The sequence below is a fragment of the Halyomorpha halys genome, unplaced genomic scaffold (assembly GCF_000696795.3).
Source record: "Halyomorpha halys isolate HHAL.00 unplaced genomic scaffold, Hhal_1.1 Scaffold1427.1, whole genome shotgun sequence".
Classification (NCBI taxonomy): domain Eukaryota; kingdom Metazoa; phylum Arthropoda; class Insecta; order Hemiptera; family Pentatomidae; genus Halyomorpha; species Halyomorpha halys.
Window position 1 is genome coordinate 196,837 of NW_027108166.1, and position 15,447 is coordinate 212,283.

Sequence of the window (15,447 nt, forward strand, 5' to 3'; positions counted from 1 at the left end):
ATTTATTTTTTATAAATTAATATTTATTGACTTAATTAATATTGATTGTTTTTGTTTATATTCTAATTTAATTGAACTTTGCAGATTTCTTTCTGGATGGCGGTTTGATTTTCTCAGGCATTTATTCGACTGCTTCTCATCTTTATTTAATGAATTCAATGAACATTGGTCATGATAGGCCGGGGACTGATCTTTGATAAAGAAAACAGCTAAGTGGATATTCTATATTATATTTTATGAGAAGTACTATACCGTAGAAAATTTAGATTATGGAAATGAAATTCTTAAGTGATAAATCCTTTCCATTGGAAATATTAAGTAGTATTTTAATTCATCATCTGATCATAATTAAATTCATTATTGTAATATTAAACCTATTTATTTATTTATTTTCATTTTTCTTTATCTTTTGAGTAATACAGTTGTGCAGCAGCAGTTCGATGTTACACATTATTTATTTATCCCTATCATCAAACTACTGCTAATAAATCAATTCAAAATTTTTACTTTTAAATGTACAGTATTAAATCTTCGGCTGTAAGGTTTAGTCGTCCGGTGGCCCCGTCGTGGGCTGGTCTTCTTTGACAAATTTTGAAGTGGACTGGCCCAACAATAGTTTTCTAATCGTATACAAATTCTTTGTAATACGGGTAGTCCTCTAGCTGAGGGAAATCGTCCTCCGTGAAGACGTAGGGTCAGGTTTCCCTCAGCAATCTGGCCCGCAGCGAATCAAAGGTAGTGCAGTCCATAATGGTGATTCGGCAGTCTCCGGAACACCACAACTGTGGAATAGGGGATCGATATCCATCGCGTTGTTAAGCTTCGTTCGAAATCCCCCATGCGTAGTTCGGGAGAACCCACTTTCAGACCGAACCATGGGGAAATATTTCCGTGTGGCCTTGTAACCCAACGATGGTTCCACTATCTTGTTGTATTCTCCCGAAGAATGGTTTCATATTTGCTTGGGTTCTCGTTAATCCATACTTGGAAAAATCTTGTATGCAAAACAGAATATTTGACCATATTGAAGACGAGCTGCTGGGACATAGTTACAAGTGAAGGATGTTTTTTCCTGCCCTCTCTCCTTACCCCCTTCAATAATTTGAAAACCCGAAAATCTGGGAAATTCGGAACACATTTGAAACCACTAAAATGTAAAAAAATATTCTCGGAGATTATTATACTCAGAATTTCTTAGAAACTAAATTTAGGGAGTTAAGTTTCCTAAAATGTTCAGAAATGTCTTGGAATACTTCCTAGACCTCTGGTAAGTTGGGAAATTGTTAATTTTGTCCCTCCTCAATTGTTAGGGCAACGCTCCTGATGGGCTGATATTAAAATTAAATTATATCATTAATTTTTGTTTTAATAAATTGAGTTGTATTTATTCAGCTTAACGTTATAAGGTCTGCCCTCCTGTCCCTATCATCAGGTAGTATCCATATATAGTTCCAGTATCTTTTTTAAATATCCCACTAACGCCTGTTGAACAGATTCGTTACTTAGGACTCCATCTTGACGAGACTTACTTGGAATCCCCATACAAGACTGAAACGACAAGAAACTGTTCGTAGATTTCGATTACTACAATACCTACTTGTCAAACGCTTTAAACTTCCCCCCATTCACTACAAAAAATATTATATACTGTGATTATCAGACCAATTTTGGACATATGGAATTGAGCTCTGGGGCTCTACCAAACCATCAAATTCTTTCCGTATCCAATCCTTACATCCAAAATCCTTGATTCTCCTTATTACGTTCCAAATAAACTCATCCACAAAGACCTTAACATCAACTTCGTTGCAGATTTGGCCAGAAATAGATATGCGTCTTTTTATTCCAAACTCCTTACCCACATTAACTCATTAGTTCTGAATCTTTCATCTTAAACAATCCCCAAAAATCCTCCGAGGCGTCTGAAAAGAAGATGACCACAGGACCTTCTAATTTAAATTAACGTTTGAAATACCACAGAGTTTGAAACATTCCTCATATTTACTTATTGTATTTTTTTGTGTTCAAAGTGAACATTTATTTACGTTTCAATAATATTTTTAGAGGATTTAACGTTTAAGAGTATACAGAATGGACGTTTTGATTAATACATATATATTAAATATTCAAAAACAAAGGAAACAAATTTCATCGGGCAGATCCGTATTCCGCACAATAACAAAAAAGGGACTGTCTTTAGCAGAATTATTCAGACATTTTTATTCAGCCTTAACAAACAACGGACGGGAAAACACCGAAAGGCTTTTAAGTCTATGACAGCCATTGCTCATTAAATTAAATTCATAAAATCCGCTGGCGAGTCAATTTTCACCTCCTGCATGGAATATTTTTTTTTTCCATTGGTTCATCTCACTCTTCATTTTAAAAAAATCTTCATTTGATTTAGGATTCCTAAGATTATAATAGAGTTGTTTTATCTTCTTGAAACATTAATTTTAAAAATTATAATTTAGGATGACATAAGTAATAAGTAGTTCCTTTAAAAATTTCTATCATAGTTTTTATTCATACACCAATTTACTTGTAGTATTGCAAGAATAAAGTTGTAAATTTCAATAAATTATATTATTTATATTTATTGATAAAGACTATAATCTGCCACAGCTTTGGGCAATAAATAACAGTGCTAAAATTGAGCACATTATATATATAAAAGCTCGAATGTTTATACACAATAAATATTTTGAAATACTGAACCGATTTATACGTGATATTTTTCAAAATGTCCCTTGGCACGAGAAAAGGTTTAAAGCTACTGATATCCCCACTTTTATCTGACATAGCTCAGAAAGTATCCATTTATTTTTCACGGTTATTATATACCAATCGATATATCTCTTTCTGAAGAATAAGGAATATAAATATTACTGAGTCCATTGAAAGATTTCATATTTACAAAAAGCTATAAAATTCTTACTAGTGAGTCTTCAAGTAAAGTAGGCCAGTATTTTTTTTAATTTTTTATATAGAGCTCTAAATCACTCCCAAGTTTGGTGTAGATTGGTTGAGTCTTGTTGAAGTTATTTCTATTTCTTTTATATTCTAAATGAAATTATTTTTCGATTTTTTTCGAAAATTCATTTTTTGATAGTGTTATTTCAATAAAAAAAATAAAAACTAATTGAATTCGGACTATTTTTTGCGAGGATACAGCTTATTGAAATTTTACCAATATTTAAACAAAAAATTATAAAATTCATGCAGGTTCTTTTTTGAATTTTGTTCATTTTTTATTATAACTTGATAATTATACTCCGCCGAACATTCTGAATTATAACTTTAAGTTAATTGCCTACATATATTATAGAGACAGGGCAATAAAGTATGAAGAGACACCAGATATTTCATTGAACAATTTTTATAATACTCTCATATATTTTTTAAATATATTATTACCATATAGTTTTATTATTTATTATTATTTACTGCTATAAACTAAACAAATATAATAAGCACATTCCTAGTATATGTGCAGTGGTGAATTCTTAATTTTTACAGTGTGTGAGAACGCTAACCATCTTCTAAGAATTCACTAACATCAAGTGACCCCTACCCAAGGTGCTCCACACCCCCATTCAAGGTGGTTTCTGAAGTGCTCACCGATTTTTAGCCTTATAGTTAGTGTGTAACCAAACAGTTCAATGGTTATATTGGTAAAAAAGTAAGCAGGTAGTATTATCACAGCCCAATACAATTTAAATAATTTACTGCTTCAATAATTACTCCAGTAGTTTCCAAGTAGATATACACTACACCACTGTATATATGTATATGTATACTAGCAATAGCGGTTCTCCTAGTATATATGTATATACTTCCACGCCGCTCTGTCAATGATTAGATTGTTAATCATTCCTTCATTATTGCACAATTAGGTAAAGTAGATAACTATTTCCTGAGCTTCAGGTAGCCATGTAAAAGAACTATGTGGTGTTGAAGTGGTTTTGAATCACAGTAACAAACAAAATGAATCCTTTTAGAATGTCAAAATATTTGATAGTTATTATGTTTTACGTTCAACCAGCAGTCACTTGCAATAAGTAAATACCAAAATGCTTTTTTACAAAAATACTAATTTACAAAGTTTCCTCATCAATATACGCTATCAATCTTTAAAAATACATTAATGCAAAACATTTGTTTATTTTTTTATAAACCATTAACACCAATGTATACCTGTATATTAATTTATTTCTCATTTTGGCTTGAGACATTTTTTGTAAAAAATAATTCATTTTGTTAATTTTTTTTTTCAATATGATTGTTAAAATCAATATAAGTTGAGAGTTTTGTTCAGATTGTGGGTAGACTAATACCTAGGAGTTATTTGAACATTTATACAATTGAAAATAGATACAGGACAGTATCCAATTATGACGACTTAGTTTCACCAAGTGTCTAAAGAAAAAGTCCATTGTCCGGATCAAACGGGAAATTTTTTAAATTATGGTCTTTGTGAAAATTTCATTCAAAAACGCTTGTTCTGAAGAACAAAAAAATATATAAAAGCAATTACGAAAAACTAATTTTAGATATTATTATTATTTTTTTTTTTATTTGTTTGGAATGACAAATCTGAGAAACTTTCAAGAGGAAACTATCAACTAACAGCTTGAATCAAACAATTTTACAAAACCTCCAAATCATGTGAAATTCCCTGCTATTGGAGAAAGCTGGTTTACAATATCGTCCCGTAAACCTTTTCCTTTCCTTTTGACATATGAGGAGGAGAGAAAGAGGGTGGATTACTTATTGGTAACCAATAAACAGAATGGAGGGATCAAGTTTTTATTCAAGTAAAAGTCAACCTCCACTGGTGGAAATCGAACCGATGCCGCTGCTGCATTTCCGAGGTTACGGTTTTTTTTCCAATGAAGACCTATACAGCCCTAGAGAAGAAACTTCAAGATTTATTTCCCATAGCTTCTGCTAATATTGACCGACCCAGGTGGGAATCGAACTCACAATGTTCTGAACCATGCGATCTCACTCAAACGTGCTCGGGCATCGCGTCCCCTAACCTATAACTCTTGATCATAAAATAAATTAAAAGTAAATTTCTTTCACCTTTTAACATATTTTGAGTTTACTCAAAAAAAAAAAAAAAAGAAAAGATTTTTATTGAAGAGTTCTTTTACCCTGTTACTTTTGTACTTTTCTGTAATTAATTTTTCTCCTCTAATTAATTAAAGCATTGTTGTCACCCTGCCATTCCTCCCCTCCCCCCCTACCACCACTCTACCCTCTCTTGTTTGTTCTTAGTCATCGCTCATGGTCGCTACGGACCCTGTTTCTCTTCTCGGCTTCTAATATAAAAACGTTAATTGCTAACTATTAAGGTTATAAATATTGAAATCCTATATTATTATTAATTTTACGATACTTTTTATTCGTATTGAGTTTGTACATGTTCTCAAAATAAGGCATTCAGATCCATAAACTCGAGTTAACAAATTAAAAATGATAATATTCATAAAAAAAATTTATAAACCATATTAATTAATTATTAATGTAAAATTGTACAATAATAACAAAATATTATTACAGTTTTATTCTGTATCTAAATATATTTTTTGGCCTTTCGCCATTTTCATCTTTACTCAAGTCAACATATTAAAATATTATTCATATTTTATAAATTAATTTTATAATCATATAAAAAGTAATAATTTGAGAAATTTTAACAGGCTGTTTGATATTAGGAAGTTCATAAGAAACGTAGTACAATATAAAATTACTGAAAAAAAGAATTAGACTGAACGATCTGACTTTTCAATTTTCAGAAATTTACAAGAAATATATATTAGATTTCTATAAAATAAAATCAATTAATATAATTTTAATTAATTAATATATTTAATACGTCGGCTACTTAATGCCGCCGGACAAGATAGACGTAGCCATCCCGGCACTCCAGCATATGCTCTCTTGGAATAAATCTTGGTAAATGAGCATGACGGTGGGTGATTTAGTGTAAGGCCTTGTTTACCAACCGTAAAATTCAGCCACTAGAGCTCTGGGCTTTAAGTACGATGCGACCGCCCCTACGGGGGACAATATTCCCGCAATTTATTTGACAAGAAAATACAGGGGGGAAGGATGGGCAATTTTCTCTAGCACAGGTTGGACCTGTCTTCACTAATCATGGCGGGATGAAGTATGGCCGTGCCTCAGCTAGGCGTTTGCCAAGTCATCGGCCTACGGTCTTATGTGTTTATACAGAATTATTTATTAATTGAAAAATTAAATGAATTTCTACAATTGAATGCAAAAACACGGCAAGCCTGTGTGCAATTAACATGCCTTATTTTACTGATAGATAATTATCTGAAAATATATAAGTCAAATGTGTGATCTATTTTCAAACTCTAACGTGAGCGCCACACATTGGAAAAAAAATAAGAACTATACCACTTCTTTTGTTCTAATACGGACGCTACATTTTACTTCCAAAATAGATTTATAAGTAGTAAAAAAAATATATCGTTTTTTTCAGTCCCTCACTATGTCTGACCCCCTTAATAAGGCACTTTAAAAATTAGTATTCAACCTATAATTGACTGTTTGTTTCAATTCACTAACTTAATTAGTTATTTATTACATGAGGATTCCATTAAGAAATGCATCACTATTTATCATCGTCAGAAAAAAGAAATATAATAAAAACTGTTGGTCCAGAGGTTTTTCCTTCCCTCCCGTACAGAAAATGTTTAAAGGCGTAGCTTAGAGGGGAACACGGCTAGATGGCTGGGATGGGAAGGGACGGTAGTGGGTAGCCTCTTGGATTGTTCTAGACCACCAGCCAGACGATCAGTCACATACTTCGGTTGTACAGAAGCAGTCTTGTGAGGAGTTGTCTGTTACCATTTCACTACCTCAGTTAGAAAAAATAGGACAGTTTCAAAGTAATTCTATCATTACATACTTATTTTTCGATGGGAAATGCTAAAGGGTTTCTCTTGCATGTTCTTTATCATGTTTAAACGAACTTTGTCATGTTTACAGTAATTAAAAAATAAAAACCTTGAAAATCTCACATATTTTTATTTTGTAATATTGCATTCTGTCATATTATGTCATTTTTGTAATGTTACATTCTGTCATATTTTTAGACAAAAAAATAATATAAATGATAGAGCTTATTCACACCATATTTACAAATATATAAATTGAATGATAGCAAAATAAAAAACAGAAGAGTAGGAAAATAAAAAAATAAAAATAAATAAAATAAAATAATGTCTTAAACGCTATCATTCCTATTTATAGTTCAGCTTTCACTTCTTCACTCAAAAATATTCTCCCTACACTAACTATAATTAAAAGCATTCCTAAGTGGCCACCCCATGAAAAGTAAAGGTACTATGCCACTAAGTAGGTATGAATTTTTATAGATCGAAATTATAACTTTTTACTGTTGAGTTTTTAGAAAGTGAAATCTGGTGGAAAAGGTTTTGCAGGATGTATTCACTTCTGTGCTTTGGTAAGCTACAACCCCCTCGCTTAAATAATATTCTTCTATTTTAAGTTTTATTGAATAATAATAATATTAACTGGCAATAGATATTAGAGTTCTAAGTATTCATTCAAAGAATATATACACACTAAAATTGAATGATAACGATAAACATAAAATATATATCTATACAAAATATATACATAACAGCATGATTTATACATAAGATAAAGAAAATTAAGTTTAAGTAAAAATAAAAGAAGTACATCTGAAACATTTGGACCTACATGCACTATTTACGATGGTGTGCTAATAATTGACCGTAGATTGATGGAGGAGATGATCGGGGGTGCGGTCAGCAAAGATATAAAAATAAAGCTTATTTGTTTGAGTTGAAGTTTCGACATGAATTTCAAACCTTCATCAGGGCTGAAAAACAAAACGAGATAACAACCTTAATTCAGAGAAACAATTTTTTTTTTTGTACCTTTCATTCATGAGTAATTATAGTATTATTTCATACATATATATAATACAAAAAACGTATTATGTATATCTTACTACGTCTTTTCCCTTTGATTGCCTTGTGGCATTATAAGTTGTTGTTATAAGTACAGATGAGGTAGTGTAGTCTAGTGCAGCCAACGGCGAACACCATAAAACTATTGGAACGTGAAAACTAATAATATAATATAAAATAAAATAATAACAAACAAACATGCAAATATTCATATCAATACGTTGAGTAGATAGTAGTTGATACTAATAAAAGATATTCTGGAGGTAAGAATTATACAAAGTAAATGATATAAAAATTATAAAACAGTGTTCAATTAAATTAAGAAATGTGCGGAAGAAAAAGTAAATGATGAGTAATTGAACTAACATAATAAAACATGGATGTAATGTTTAAAAAAAAAAAATCAACATAATAAAACGCGTGAAAGAAAACGATAAGTATGAAACAATGTTTAATATTTTTCGATCTGGTATTAAAAAAAAAAGTTTCATTGAAATCGATGATCCCATATCCGTAGTCTATTATTATAAGAAGGTTTGTAATATATTACTTTATTCAGTCACATTTAAAAACTTAATAAGAATAAAGAAGTTTTATACAAGTATATTATGTAAACCCTAATTGATTCCATTGTTGTGCCTAAAGAGTGTAGTAACATTTAAGTTGGTGCTAAAGCATTGATTGCACTCCCTCTAGACACTGCTCTAAGTGTGCCGAGCGATTACAAAGTTAAATATAAACTTAACATTTCTCCCAGTTCTAGTTTCCTCTATATAAAGTACTCCAAGCTACTGCTAAACTCTCGGTTAACTACCTAACTTAACTGCTGATCAGCAATGTTTAGAATCAGCATCGTTAACTAATATCTTATAAGATATTAAAGGAGGTAAAACTTTTAATATCCAATTGTGTCATAACGTATTTAAACGCTCCATTCTAATTATTTGCGAAACATTATTAACTTAATCAAATACGAAAATATCCAATAAAATATAGTTTCGATATTTTTGGTGGATGCAGCACCACAGCATCCCAAGGAGCCCAGTGTCTCCCGATCGATAGGGCTTGGGCAGAAAAAAATGACGACTCAGCGTATATTTGGCTCATACACACAGCCCACACATATCCCTTCGCCCTTTTTTAGATCTAATTTTCAAAGGGTCATTGCACTGAACGTCTAATAAAATATTTTTCACCAACTTCAAAATTTCATTTATTTTTATTATGCCAAAAATAAGAAATTATGATAAATTCAAACCAACGAATCTTTCTAGTTCCACCCATACATTGAATTTCCATATGTATAAATAAGACATTCGTTTCCAAGACTAATAGTACAAGAGCCTGGTGAAAAAAAAGTTATTTCACTCCAATTTTTGATTGCTTTAATGAGAACAATGTATAATTACTAGTCAAAATTGATGAGTCTACCAAGTATAGTCAGGGAGAATAAAAAACATTTTACAGATGTAATGTAATTCAAAATGTGAATAAGAAACAAAGATTACTTTATTAACTTGTACATGAATTATGAAATATAAATAATACTAAGACTACTGGTGCTATAGACAGACCAATTACAATAGACCGGGAAAGGATATTTCAGTTAGTATATATTGGAAACAGGGAACTAGGAAATTCGGGTTATTTGGCATGCTATCAGTAGTATCACGTAATTAATATCGAAAGTAGAATTGTTTGGTTGCTGAGGTCTGTCGAATTTGACTCAAACCACAACAACCTCTGTTTAATATTTGGTTATTGGGAAATCAAAGTAGGATAGTTTGGCAGCTGAGGTTTGAAGAACCGGCTGAAATATTTATAATATTGGGAAATAGTGTTGATGACAGAGTCCCAGCCGTTGGTTTCAAGCCGTCTATATTCAAAAAAGACAAAATTTAATCTCTCAAATATATTAAGTAAATGCTTTGTTCACTTTACGAAAAATATACTGAAGATATCAGTTGAATGAATATCAGTTGTTTGTAATTTATTGTGGGAAATTTTTATATCAGGAACCATTAGACGTACAGATATCTTTTAGCACTCAAAGTAAAGCTGGTTTAATGTGCTATAAGTAATGCTATAAAGCTAATTAATATGCTCTTGGTAGGAATAGAGTATTTGCCATGATATTTGTCAAAATAAATCAACAAAATATTAACAAGAATGTTTTCTTTATGAAAAACTATATTTCAGTAACCATTAGACGTACAGATGAAAATTATATAAATTAAACTAAATTAGCTAAAATATGTGTCCTACTAGAGCTGTTTACGTTCAATAGTATTCGAAATATAGTTTTTTAAAAAGCAACATTTTATTCAATAAATTCAAAAACTACTGATTTTTCAGTACATTTTTTATAAAATGTTGCTTTTTAAAAAACTGTATTTCGAATACTATTGAACCAAAAAGCTCTAGTAAGGCTCATATTTTAGCTAATTTAGTTTAATTTATATGATGTTATATTTACATCATATAACTTAAAAGTAAATTAATGATGTTATATTTACATCATTTAAACTAATGATTTTATATTTACATCATATAAATTAAAAGTATGTCTAATAGTTCCTAAGATAAAAATTTCCCACAATAAATTTACAAACAACTGATTCTTCATAAAATGTTTCTTTTTAATAAACTGTGTCTCGGGTACTATGAAACGTAAACAGTTCTACTATGGCTCAAATTTAGTCTTCTTTAAATGGTGTTCTATCAGGTTATTAGGTTCTGTATGTAGTTTCAAAGATTCGGAGCTCCGAATGAAAAATTAGATTTTTTTTAACCCTTTGAAACAATCGCCATTCCCCCCCCCCCCGACTATACTTGGCAGATTCATCAATTTTGACTAGTACTTATACATAGTTTTCATTAGAGTAATGAAAAATTAAGGGTAAAATTACTGACTTTTTCCCGTCTTGAGGTCGTGTAATATAATATTCAAAAGATTTGCTTAGTAGTTAAAGCAATAGCTACCCGAACTATTTCCTTAATATAATAAGGGTTCCTAGAAATAGAGCGCCAGTTAAGATAATATACCATTCCGAGAACATAGTTATGAATATGCACTAGGGTAATCTATATGAAATCGCTAATTGCTAAAGGAATTAAATATGGTTGTTTTCATTACATTTATGAAATCCATTTATTGTAATTTTATATGCTCCTTATTATAATTGTAGTGGTTCCTCTTATCTGTTTATTTTGAGTAATCTTTATAGGTAAGATGTAATTACATAAAAAATTAACCTTGGTTAAGCGTAATGTTTTCCTTGAGTACTACCTATAAATTTAGCGCTTAATAAATTGTTTTCATCATCTTATCCGTGGGTAAATGTGTAGACGGTAGTGTAGAATTCTGTTAAACTGAATAATGGCTGTACAGTGTAATCTCAGTAATCCAAACTAATTGCTGCAGGTTGTTCGGATAACAGACAGTATTAGGAAAAACGGTGTAAAAAAAAAAAAAAAAAAAAAAAAAAATCAAATTGAATGTACATGACTATTTTATTGATTTAATTTTTTTTTTACACTTATTTTGAGGAAATGACTGAAAGATTCTTGGTGCTCTACTTCAGCAGCTGCAGACAGATTCCGTTCTCCAGCGCTGGGAACTGATCATGGGGGAGGTTACCTGAGGAACATTTGTGTTTTCAATGGCTGCCTACCGGTTCCTTTGGCAATGTGTCCAGAACATTACATCTTTGGATTTTAGAGGAATTGTACTTCTTTATTGTATTCCTCTGGAGAGATGTTTGGAACAACAAGGTGCTTCGTAATGAGCCCTATTTCTTGAAGGGATGGTGTATAAACCTAAGGGAAGGCTAGTAAACACTTCCTTTCATTCTTATGTTTTCTTAGAAAAAGTAACTTTTTTTTTGTACGCCAGTTCGGATTACTGGAGTTTTCGGAGTACCGAAGTACGGATTGCCGAGATAACACTGTATTTATTTTCGAAATTGACAAAAAATCGAATTAATTGGGGAACACTCAATATTATATTGGACTATTTAACTGAAGAACCCATGCACTGTTATTATCACTGTAATTCCAAATTTTAATTTGTTTTTTCACAATTTTAAAATTTAGAATCTACAGTAGCCTGAACTCTTCTATATTTTGAGTAAAGTGGAATATTTTCCTTCATTATACGACAATAATTCTATTTAAGTTTTTGGCAGTACAACAACTTTTTTTTGGTTATTTTTTGAATTGAGAGCGTTTCTGTAGTAAATGATAAACGTAAGTTCTAACATGAGTTCGAGTGCATGGCTAGAGCGTTTTTTCGTTTCACCAGTTTGATTAATGTTTTTATGTCTCTAAAATTATTAAATAGTTAGTTTTTTTTATATCAGTTTGCCTGTGTATGATGAGAATTTCAGTTGACAGGACCACTAACTTACCACTAATTAAAATAATTCTTGGTATTTTCAAATATTAATTCTATTACAATTAAGCATTCAATAAATAGTCAAACACAGAATATAAATTTTAGTAAAATGTTTATTTTTATATTCCTTACATATTATTGCAAATGAAGAATTTTAAAATTTGGGATGAGAAAGTAAAGAAAAATTTAGCAAACCAAGTTTTACCAGTTTTCTGTAAGCAGGTTACATATATTTAAGTATTTAAAATCGTCTATATTATAAAATAGCAAATATTGCTACAAAATTTCAATTCATTTTTAACAATATGAAACTGCTTAATTATAACTTTTTTTATTTACAGTATAATATGAACAGGATTTAAAACAATTATACGTTTTATTTATTAGATATTTTTATAATTTGGAGATTTTTTATTTCATTTTTTTTTTTTTAAAGTTATGAATAATAAAGATGTTATGAACATAATTATTATTACAAATCGTTGGCCCTCATTATTTACTATACAACCTTATCAAAACCTTGAATATCAGTAAGTATTATTTATTATATGACTTTATAATTTAGATATTTTTAATTACATTATTTAATTAATAATTGTTTATGAATAATAATGATTTTTTTAAACATACGGTTAGCTCTCTTTATTTGGAACACAACCATGTCGAAACTTTGATCATGCCACCATTCGCTTGAAAATAAACCAGCCGACATAAATATTCATCCGGATATTTACATTTCAACCTGGAGTGTGTAATTAAATTCTTCATAAGCTATAGGCACAGGAAGGTCAGCGAACCAGGTTTAATTCTGCTATATGGTTTTGAAAAATTTGTACGTTGTTTTCCACGAGGTTTAACAGGCTGGGGAATATATGAAATGCTCTTGTCAAAGAATCCTTTGTTTTTTCATTGGAGGTGTCACTGCCCAGTGTGTGATGCTGAAAATATTAAAAAATCTTTTTATACCAAAATACGTTTTCTCATGTTATTGGCGTGCTCTCGCAACTGTCCATTTAATCAAATTAGAATTCACTTTGATTGATGTTTTGTCTTCCACTCAGTTTTTTACAAATTGTACTACAATTATCTAGAACACCCAAGATTTTCCTAAAGTTTCAATATCTATTATAATACATTAATAACAACATTTTATTTACAAAATATGCTTTTCACATGTTCACGGGTACTCTTATTTAAAATTGATCAATATTAGCTTACATGCAACAAAAATTGTATTTAATTTCTGAATCATCCAAAATATTAAGTGACTAGAGTTGGAAAATTTTGAACTAAAATCTTACACAGAAAATATGTATATAAATAAAAACATGAACAATTTCGTATTTTACGTTGTTTTTTTTTTGGGACGTGTCTTATATAGTCTGTTTGATAATGACAATGTCTCCTGATTTTTCATTTATTTTTTAAAAATAAAATTGTTATTTAGTCTCAAAGTACGGATTAAAAATTTTTTTTTTGTTGCCCTGATAAAAGGGAACCGACTTGTTTTGGCATGACGTCATTTCGTCATAAATTTATTTTAATGTATTTAGTTTTTTAGTTGTCTTTGTTATTTGAGTATTTATTAGAAACGTAAGTTCTGTAAGTAAAACTTTCTATAGTTTGAGTTCTTCTAATAGTCTTTCTTAGAAAGGTAATTATTCTTCTATAATGTATGACTATTAGAAAGTTTTACTCAATAAATGACATTAATATTATAATATATTAGCAAGTATGACAAATAGGAGAAAATTATATGCCATATATAGGTTTTTTATTATCAACAGCCTGAAGATGGGGGAAATTTCCCGAAACGTTGCTGTATGATATGAAATAAACTATTATAGTTTAATAAGGAAGAAATTGTGTCATTCACTAAATCCATTTTAATTCCATAAGACTCTTCCAGTTGAAGGATTATTAAATTTGAGTATTTATCTGTTATGAATTATATTCCTTGTCGTTTTTATGCAGTACCTAATTCTAAAAATTCTATTATAAAGACTCCACAAAAGTATTTTATTCAAGTGCCAAAAGATGTCAAAATTAGACAAATTTGGTTAAAGCTGGCTAGAAGGGAATAAATTCTAATCTAAATAATAATAAATCAATAATTCTAATCTAAATAATAAATAAGTTATATTTTTGTGAAGATCACTTTGAAGTAAGTATAATGCAAGATACAAATTGTAAGTTCATTAGAGGTTATATTTATCTCTAAAGACTACCTATTTTACCTTAAATAAGAACAATATTAGGGAATTTGTTAGAATATTTTTCTTAATATATTGTTTGATAAGAAAGTGATAATAGTGTTAAGTTAAATTTGGCCTTGAGGATGGCTGAATTGGTCGAGACGTTGGACTTTTAAAGAAATAATAAAAAGTTTTTTGGATAGAAATTATTTTATTTAAAATCGAGTATGATGTACTGTTACAAAATTTATATAATTTTGATTTTATAAATTCAGCTATTAAATTATAGATTGATTAGTTTTTTTTTTTCATATTTCCTCAGATAATGCTACTATGTTTATTCTTCCCATTTCTTTTCTTATTTTTTTGAATCATAACTCGTTTTTCTCTGCCATTATTGCCTCGTGGAGACCTGCAATTTACCATGAAACGTTGGCATATATTAAGCAGTATATTTCTTTAATATTTGTTTTATTTCTGTCCGCTTCCCGAATCTGACTTGAGAATTCAGTCGAGAGTTTAAAAAAAGTAAAAATAATATTGCGATAAAATACTCCGCACTTTAAGCAGTATAATATTATTTTAATGAATACTATGAAAAATACTTAGCCTTTTTTTCAAAGGTCCTCTCATAAGGGGTCCAGCAATTTAAAAATTGGACACTTTTTCCAAAATTTCCCACAAAAGTATGCTAACTCTAATCGATTAAAAGTTGAAGCAAACACATTAATCAAATGAGCAAAGCAACCTCTTTTATTTATTTCTTTTTTAAGTACTAAAGGTTTATCAATCAGGCTTTCTCAAAGGATACTTCACAGAATCAGATCGTAAGCTTCTAAAATATAAAATAAATATACTA